The sequence below is a fragment of the Muscardinus avellanarius genome (assembly GCF_963383645.1).
Source record: "Muscardinus avellanarius genome assembly, chromosome: 12".
In the NCBI taxonomy this organism is placed as follows: domain Eukaryota; kingdom Metazoa; phylum Chordata; class Mammalia; order Rodentia; family Gliridae; genus Muscardinus; species Muscardinus avellanarius.
Window position 1 is genome coordinate 26,840,016 of NC_137798.1, and position 9,311 is coordinate 26,849,326.

Consider the following 9,311-nt stretch of genomic DNA (forward strand, 5'->3'; position numbering starts at 1 on the left):
GGAAACAAAGATAAGACATTTATTTTCCCCATATATAATATACATATAAAATACTTTCCCTATGACCCCTTACAAAGTAAGTCATTAACTGCCCCAAAAGGCACATTCCTACAAAATTTATAAAATGTTAAATGGAATGTTAAGATGGTATCAAATAATAAAATGTTAAAGAAAAATTAAGGGGCTGGGATATAGCTCAGAGTAGAGTATTTTCATAGTATGTTCAAGGTCCTGGATGTTCAAGCCCCAGCACCAAAAGAGAGCAAAAGGAATAGGGAGGAAGAAAAAGAAAGAAAGAAAGAAAGAAAGAGAGAAAGAAAGAGAGAAAGAAAGAGAGAACGGCTACTGTGAAACTGAAGCTGAGAACCTTCTAAAACATTAATTTATTTATTTATTGGTGTGTTTGTGTGTGTGTGTCCGTGTGTGGTGCTGGGCGTGGAATCTGGGGCCTTCTACCTCCAGGCTATAATCCCCGTCCTTTTTGATTTTTTATTTGGAAACAGAGTCTCACTAAGTTGCTGAGAGTCTAAGTTGCTGAAGCTGACCTCAAACCTGCAATCCTCCTGTTTCAGCCTCCCAGGTATTGTAATTACAGGCTTGTACCACCACACCTGGTAAAACATGGCATTTAAACATTAGAAAATAAAAAATAATGAAAAATGAAAGTATCTTTTTTTCTGAAGATTTAATCACTGAATAAAGGAGTGAAATAAAATACTTAGCTTAAGTCACTGGAATAAAACCTTGAAATCAGCCTCTGGCAACCAAGATACACTTATACAAATATATAAAAATTAGGTGAATAATAATAATTATGTACAATTTGCAATGAATCATTTTGGAGAATATTTGAAAGTTTTTAAAAGCCTTTTCAATTTTAAACTTCTGCAATGACAAAGACAAAATTTTAAAAAATAAAAATGTCAGGACCACTGTTTTTCCCTTATAAGTTTACATGGAGTACTGACCTCTCTAAGCAGCAGAATTCCAGACATGTACCAGAACAATATAAAATTTCAAAGGTCTCCCCAGCAGTCACACTTATGTAAACTGAACATTTATTATATAGAAACTTTTGGCTTTTACATGAAGTTTTCAGGAAGGAGTTAGGCCTGGACTCGTCATCTCTGCTGTGGGACTTGCAAGGCAGTCATTGGATTTTAGGCTTGTTAAAGACTTGTAGCTTGCTACTGACGTTAGGGACCCACACAAACCAAGTAATGATGGAGTATCTTCTTTACCTTCATTGATTAATGAGTCTTGTTTTCCATCTCCTTCTTGTGAATGGCCTGGATCTAAAGAAGTCTGAGAAAGGCTAACTTCTGCTGATAACTGGTCAAGACTTTGATAACTTTTCTCATACCACTGTTTATTGTGTTTTCGGTAAAGCAACGTATCCAAGGCAACAGCATTGACATCCAGAGCTCCTGGGGAAGGCCACTGGTTGGTGAGGTGGGCAGTTAACTCTTGTCTTGATCTTAAATCATTATTCTTTAGCACAGTCAGCTGATCTTGAAGTTCCACAATTATATATCCTAATTGTTCCTTCTCCAATTTATGGGCCAGCTCAGAATCTTCAATCCTCTGAAGCAGTATCTTATTCTGGGAGACAGATTCAGACAGTTGGTTCTCTCGAAGTCGTAAGAGTTCTTCAAGATAACCCTTCTGTTCCAGGGCAAGCTGGTACTTTTGTCTCACTCTCTTAACACTTGTTGAACCAGATGTTCTCATCCATGACAAAGGGAGGTCCCACCGTTTCTGGAGTGCTGCTTCCAGAACTATCACTGCTTCCCAAAGTCCTGAGCTCTTCCTCATCACTGCTGATGCTATCAGAGCTTTGTATGAACTTCATATATGGTGTATAGTCTATTACAGCAGGAACGCTGCCATCCAATCCCTGTCCCTTTAGGCAGAAGCTGAAATCAATCGCATTGAGTCCAAGCAGCATGCCAGCAAGCATGTTTGCTTCCTCACCCAAGACAATAGCCCCATCTTCATCTTCATGGTGGTTTTGAAGTCTCTCAGAGCTGTAGAGATGTATTCAGATAAATGTTTCTCCATGAGTGCTACTCTGATCCAGGCTCTACCCTTAGCTCTAGAGGAACTGATATTTTCCATATTTTCAATGCTGCAGATACAATTCTGTGAAACTTTTCGGCAAGCCACTCGGATATAGTCCCAGAAGCTACGAGGACTTTCATAACCAAACCAGGTTACTTGACCTTTTAGTCGGTGACTTAGAATCTGTTCCAAAATAGATGCAAAATTATTAAACTGAGGAGAAGAATCATCAATTGTCTCAAAGCAAGATCGATCAATCAGAGTCTTCACAGAAAACCTGCACACGGTGATCAGGTTCCTCCTCTCCACCGCGGCGTTGCGGGCGCTCAGGCTCTTCTTGCCGCCGCCGCCGCGACTCCCGCCGAGGCCCCCCAGGCTGCGGGAGGCCATGGCGGGCTCGCCGCGCGCCCCTTTGTGTGGGGCGACTCCGCACGCGCCGCACACCTGTTCCCGGGGCCCCCGCTCGGTGCGCGGCCGTGGGGGCGCGGCGCGGAGGGCGGCGGGCGGCCGGCACCTGAGGACCCGGGGCTCGCGCTCGGCGCGGGGCTCCGGCTACGCACCCGCGCTCCGCCGGGCCGACCACCTCCGCCCGCCCGCGCGCGCGCCGCCGGCCGCCCAGCGACGCGCACGGGACGGCGTGGGCGCGCCCCGCGTGGCTTCCCCGGGGACCGGGCCGCGGGCGCGCGCCCGAGCCCGCCCCGCCCGCCTGCGCGCTCAACCTCCCACCCCGCTGGGCGGTCGCCGCCGACCCCGCCAGGGCCACTGCCGGACGACTTCACTGAAATATTTCACACAGGTCCATCCTGAACCCAGAGCTTTGACCCACTTTAGACCATGATGTTTGATTTGTGCTCACAGATCCTTTCAGAAAACATTGTGTCTTTTTTTTCCTACTCCATCTGAAGCTTCCATTAAAGAACAGTTCTGGAAAGAATTTCAGGCCTGAAAAACAGTCAAAATTTGTACCGACTCCAAACTTATGAGTTTTTCTGGCCGCATTTACTATAGTGAAAACATTTATTTAAAATGGACAGTTTTCCTAAAAAATTCTAATTTGGAAATAATTATTTGAAAGTTTTTGTTATTCCTTTAATCAAAACTTGGTCATTTAGACCAATTATAGTCATCAGAACAGGTATCGTGGGACCAAATTTACTCTCCACCTGATTGTAATACAATTACAGAATTTTGTAAGAATGGAGAGAAAAGTTATATATATATATTGGTGGTGGTACTGGGGTTCCTGGAAGCCCTTCTACCTCCGGGCTACACTCCCAGACCTATTTTTTTTTATATTTTCATTTTGGAAACAGGGTCTCCTAAGACACCGCGCGGCTGGCTTCGAACCTGCGCGATCCTCCTGTCTCCGCCTCCCAAGCGCGGGGATTACAAGCATGTGCCACCACACCTGGCATATCATATCTTCTTTCTGGAAATGTGATGGTTTAGTATTATTTCTTAAGCCACAGGATAACATGGAAGACCCCTCACATTTTACACTGCCAAGGGTTTGTGTTCTATGGAGTGTCCAGCACAGACCTGCATCCTGCCATTCCTTTGTGATTGAGTGCAGAGCATCTGTCTCCTGATGCCGATAGTGCACGTTCAGAGACGCTGTTTTTTCTCAGCAATTACTGTTGGTCCAAAGCTTTTCTAGAGGAATGGCCAGAGAGCAGATTGCAAAAGACATTAGGTACTGCAAAAAGCAGTACCCCCTGGTAGAGACAAGCAATAAGGAAATCTATACACAGTGTCCCAGGATCAGAGTAAAGAGTTAGGATTTTTTTCTTTTTTTTTGTGATACTGGGGGTGGAACCCAGAGGCTCTCTATCTCCGGGCTATACTCCCAGACCCATTTCATATTTTATTTGGAAACAGGATCTCACTGAGTTGCTGAGAACCTCACTAAGTAGCTGAGGCTGGCTTTGAACCTTCGCAATGCTCCTGTCTCAGCCTCCCAAGTGCAGGGATTACAAGCGTGCGCCACCACGCCTAGCAAGAGTTATGATTTAGATGAGTAGGTGACTCTAAATAGGGATTGAGAATTAGTGGCTAGAATTCTCACCTGTCTCAAAATGCAAACTCCATTCCATGCATAGGGAATTTCTAATATCTGGAGAAATCAGGGTTCAGGGAATCTTAAGGGTCTTTACCTTAGGTGAAGAGAAGAAGTTTTGTCCCTTCTGTCCCCACATCTATTTCTAATCCCATTCACTCTAGAGGCTCAGAAGGGTATGACGGATATTCTTTATTTTATATCATGACATAAGCCTGCATACTGATCTGCAACTGTAGTGTTTGGGGGTAGAGCCCAGATTTATATTTGAGTCTTTTTACTGCAAGTGCACATTGGACAACTCAATACACTGAGAAATAAAAAGAAGGAATATATGGTTTGGGTCTTGCAGGCTACAGTCTTTGATGGGTTGAGCTTTTCACCAAAGGAGTTTGAAAAGGAATGTCTGCTGTAGCACGCAACAATGAACACATGTTGGAGACACAAGGACTGCTTCCAAGAGAATGATGTGCACACAGCAAGTGAATTCTCTGGCTGTCCTGAGACAATCATGTTTCAAACAATTTATCTTCTGGCTTCCATAAAAAGAAATCCTGGATTTATCTGAATATATGTCCTAATTTTTAATGAAGTGTAACCTTTTTGAAATTCTTCAAGAACCTACATCTACAGGAGGGATGCAGGGTAGGATGGGGGGGACTTAAACAAGGATTACTGATGAATAATGGAAGGAGTCATCTTTCAAAGCATTGTGCTGTGAGTCGGAGAAACTATTGTAAAATGGCCTAGAGGCACACACCAACTTGAATTCATTCAGGGGAGCTTGAAGTTCTTGCCTACCTACTAGAGATCTCCATGAAATCTGCCACCCAGCCAGGCTGCCCTCTGCCCCTACCCCCACTGCAGAATGTCTTCCACATTCTATTCCTACTTACATTTAAACTTTTCCTAGCTTTAGATGGACCCTGAGCATCTGCTTGATCTGGGTCAGTGTCCAGATCCTGCTCTTGACTTTTCTTACTGTGGAGGGTGTCAGACATCCGTGGCCAGTGTCCAAGTATGTGGGGATGCCTTTAGAAGCAGGTCAGCCTGGAGGGAGGGTCAGGAGCTCCCTATCTGATTACCTGTCATCGCTTTAGTCCTTGGGAATTCAAATTTGGCACACTCCCTGTGAACAACTGATTAACCTGCAGAGAGAGAGAGATGAATTTCCCAAAGGATATATTATCTGAGGATGCCCAGGGCAGGCTTTTTAGAGGTGGATCAATATGCCTCAGGAGAAATATATTGGATCAGGAGAAAAGTTGGAAGCAGGTGAATTAATTCCTTATAGAATAGAGATGGGTAATTTTGACACTTTTTTGACAGTGGTGGGAGGGTGTCAAAATGGTGGCCTGGGGAGAGTTCGAGAGGAAGGCTTGAGCCCTGGATATTTTCTTCAGATACTTGGTATCTGAAGCATTCTGAGGTATTTGATGTGAGTATCCTAGATCTTAGAGGTGCAGTAGACAAAAATGATCTAAACCAGGAAACTTCTCAGTGAGATTCTTCAAGACTACATCTACAGTGAAATATTCTCTCTGTGAGTGTGTTTCGAGGGTCCTCCAACTGCCACATCCCAGACATCCTCATCTCCTTCCCACCAAAAAGGACTTCTCCTTCAGTCAAGGAAGTTGCTGCCTTTGATTCCACAGGGTTAGAGCAGCCAGGAGACTCAACCAACTTGAGCTACGGTCTCCCTGAGTTGTTGGGAATTGTTACTACCCCAAAACTCCCCAGTGAGAGGTCTCCAGAGGTTCTTAGTCTTGTTCATTATCAATATTTTTTTTACAATGCAACTCAAGTTTTTTTAAATGATTAATACAGTTTCTTTCATACTATACAACCGTCGGTGACAATATATTAGTCTAAGGCCAAAACATGTTATCTTAGAGAAAACCATGCTATACAACATTATCAATACTTATACATAGACCCATTTTCAATTTGTGGTACTATTAAAACTAAAAATTTTCCTGGAATTTACTGATGAATATGAAGTAGAAATCTTGTTTTAATCAGAAGAAATTTTTGTATGAGACACATAAGGCAATGACTGATCATAGGAGTAAGAGCAGATTTAGATCACTCTTCTTGTCTGATATTTCATGAACAAGAAAAAGAGATGGGATACTCTTGGTTTTCCAGTAGCAGGTTATATAACAGCTAGGTTTCTTTTCAAGAGAAGAAGGAGAGTAACACACACTTAGGAAGATGCTTGCTATTACTACTGACATTAGAAGTTAGGGTACGCACAGGTATTGTGGGTCTTGCTCTCCTGAACTAGACACTAAATGAATTTCTTCTAAAGAAGGATGTGTTCCAAACAACTGTGTCCCACCCAACAGATAGGCCATCCCTGTATCTTCCTGGGTATTTCATTATATTATTGGGAGCTCAGAGGATATAGAGCAAAAACAGGATCCATTTCCCACAATCAATTCTGAATGACCACTGACCATGAAAACCTCTGGCTACCTCCCTTGATCGACCCCTGGCCCACACACCCCAGCCCTTAATCCTGGGAAGCAGCTGCTGCTATGCAAGAACATGATCTCAGGAACTCAACATCTGTCTTACTCACCTCTTCCCTGAGAACAGATCTTCCCATATTATGGCAGAGACCTCTGCTGGTGACCGGGTGGCCAGACTCTGTTCTCTCATTAGTCTTTTCTGTGAAAAATACCAGGAGAAGTACTCACATGCTGGGCAGGATGTGTTATTGGGTTATTTTCCTGGTTCCTCAGGCACTATCTAGGGAGATATTTAATTCAAGTGTTTGTGTTTTATTGTTGTAGGCTCGTAAAGAAAAGAGGGCTTTGTAAAGAGTGTCAGCAAATGGACTACCGTAGAGGTGATGGGTGTCAAGGCCTGCCTTGACATAAACAGGAAAAGCATAAGGCCTGAGAACAAAGGAGGGGAGCAAGAGGAAGTTAGTTTAGAAAATGTTTCAGTTAGATAAAAGGCCATCTGGTGTTTTGGACAAATCCACGTAAACCACATCCTGGAAAATATGTCAAAACGAACTCATAACCATCTATGCCCTCCTGCAAAACTGCAAACTTTACATAGTTGCTGTGTTTATGTAAAGGTCAACCAATCAGTTTTGTACAACAAGAACTTCATTGCAAAGGTATAAAAGATGCTTTCTAACTATGATCGGGGCCCTTGCTATCTCTTCTGTGACAGATGAGGCTTGCGTCCAGATTCGATTATGTATTAAAGGCTTGATTTATACTTTAATTTGAGTCGGTGATCTTCTTGTTCAGGCGCACTCTGTAACATCTGGAGGCCCCAAGGAGATGCCACGCAGACCTCTCCCTGGTCCCGGTCTCGGGTTCCAAGGAGAACAGGCTTGAGAGATCAGGACAAAGTCTGCCATGTCTCCGATTCCTCCTACAAGTTGCTTTCAACTCTCGTCTGCTGCTTGTACTCCCCTTTGCTTTATTGAACTCATATACATTTATTCTTTTTCATTTCCTTACTTATTTCCAAAATCAGGTGTTTATGTCATACATTACTTACCCTATCCTTCTGCTTACGTTTCAGCATGATGAGCCTCTGTCAGTGCTCTTCCAGTGTGATGTTCCCATAATTTTGCAGAACACATTAGTCTGTCTGTCCCTTGATAACTGGAATAGGACTCTCACTTTTTCTTCTCAGACACATGGTACTTGAGTAGTTTTCTCAGAGCCTTTTTCTTAATCACAAAAAAGAAACAATCTTTATTCCCCACTGTGCTGCTCACCTCCAGTACCACAGGGCCAGTATGAAGACTTCGCTCTGCCTGAGGCCACTGATCTTCTCCCCTCTGTCCGATGAATGTCTTTACAAGATAACATGGCATTTCTATATGGTATTTCAGAATCTAGAATATTATCTCCCATGACTCATATCTCAGTAAATTACTGCTCTTTTCTATTTTTACCTAACTCTTGTTTTTCATTTCCTTTAGGATTAACACCATACACTGCAGAAGATGACATCATCACAGATTCTGGAATGGAAACGCACAGTGTGTCCAATTTTCACTTCCATCTACTCTTGTAGATCCTCAATCCCACCTCTGGCCTCCAGAGGGCGATGTTGTCTCTGTACCCAGCATCCTCTTCATCCACTGAGCACCTGTAGATAGAGAACTATCACAATATCAGGGCCCAGAAAGCATCCAGAGCTCTCAAGGGCAAGTCCTTTACTAACCAACTGTGAAACTTGTCAAAGCAAGGGAGTGTGCAGCCAGACCTCTCCACGCCCAGCCCCAGAGGCTCAGTGAGCTAGCTGCTGCCTTCCACCTGCTCAGCCACCCGCTGCGCTTCCTGCTCAGCCATGCTCCTGCTGCTCAGCCCGGTGCTCGCCTTTGTTTTTTTTCCTGAGTGAGTACAAGCCATTTCCTCTCCCCTCCTATGAATGTGACACCTTTTCTTTACTACCAAATCTGTGTTGTGTTCCCTTACTCAGTGCTGGTGTTGCAGGAGGAAGCAGAGCCCAGTTAGTGACCCAGCATGATCACCAGGTCATCGTGTCTGAAGGAGCCCCCCTGGAGCTGAGCTGCAGCTACTCATCCTATGTCTTGCCCTATCTCTCCTGGTACCTGCAACGCCCCAGCCAAGGCCTCCAGCTCCTCCTGAAATACACATCAGGGGCCACCCTGGTTAAGGGCACCAATGGCTTTGAGGCTGAATTTAGGAAGAATGAAACCTCCTTTCACCTGAGGAAACTTTCAGCCCATTGGAGCGACTCAGCCCAGTACCTCTGTGCTCTGAGTACACAGTGCCTGTTTCTGCAGGAGGAGCTGAGCACAAACCTCCGGAGACAGGGGACTTTCTGTTACTCTAGGGCTCAACCTAGGGAGTTTTCAAGAAGACCTTTTTTTTTTTTTTTTCTGTGAATGCAAAGGGAGCAGGAGGGGATCAGCCCCAGGACAGGTTGGTCTCCTGAATAGTTGTCACTGTGTCAGTGCCCTGCCATGCAGATACACCGTGTCTCACATGGAGGTCTTCTGATTGATTTCCCTTCAGATGGAGGGATGGCCTAAGTTCAATTTGATGCCCCAACTCCCCACCCCAGCCCTACACTCTCAAGAAAATATGTTATGCAGAGGGTGGTGGCAACCATCTATAATCCCAGTACTTGGGAATCTGAGACAGGAAGATTGTAGGTTTGAGGACAGCTTCAGCAATTTAGTGAGACTCTC

The 9,311-nt window shown here is 44.3% G+C and overlaps 1 pseudogene across 1 annotated transcript; it reads right to left on the bottom strand.

Moving 5' to 3' along the window:
* Positions 1-1,095: 1,095 nt before the first annotated feature.
* LOC308270755 (RUN domain-containing protein 3B-like) lies at positions 1,096-2,451 on the bottom strand (annotated as a pseudogene). The gene has a single exon. The product of its transcript is annotated as an RUN domain-containing protein 3B-like (transcript).
* Positions 2,452-9,311: the final 6,860 nt, after the last annotated feature.